Here is a 325-nt window from a genome sequence, read left to right as displayed (position 1 = left end):
CCACGTTTCCCACTCCCCTTCCCATTCCCAGTTACATCCTTGTTTCCCACTCCCATTCCCAGTTATCACCCAGATTCCCTCATTTCCCATTCCCATTCCCAGTTATATCCTTGTTTCCCGCTCCCATTCCCAGTTATCACCCAGATTCCTTCATTCCCCATTCCCAGTATCTCCCCCAGAATTCCGTGTTTCCCATTCCCAGTTACATCCTTGTTTCCCATTCCTGTTCCCAGTTACCACCCAGATTCCCTCATTCCCCATTCCCAGTTACCACCCACATTCCCTCATTTCCCATTCCCAGTATCTCCCCCAGAATTCCATGTTT

This window comes from Corvus kubaryi, unplaced genomic scaffold (assembly GCF_017639235.1).
Source record: "Corvus kubaryi isolate FWS band 111438036 unplaced genomic scaffold, C.kubaryi_AGA036_p1.0 37193, whole genome shotgun sequence".
Taxonomy (NCBI): domain Eukaryota; kingdom Metazoa; phylum Chordata; class Aves; order Passeriformes; family Corvidae; genus Corvus; species Corvus kubaryi.
The sequence above is the reverse complement of the archived record's forward strand: the minus strand, read 5'-3'. Positions refer to the sequence as shown.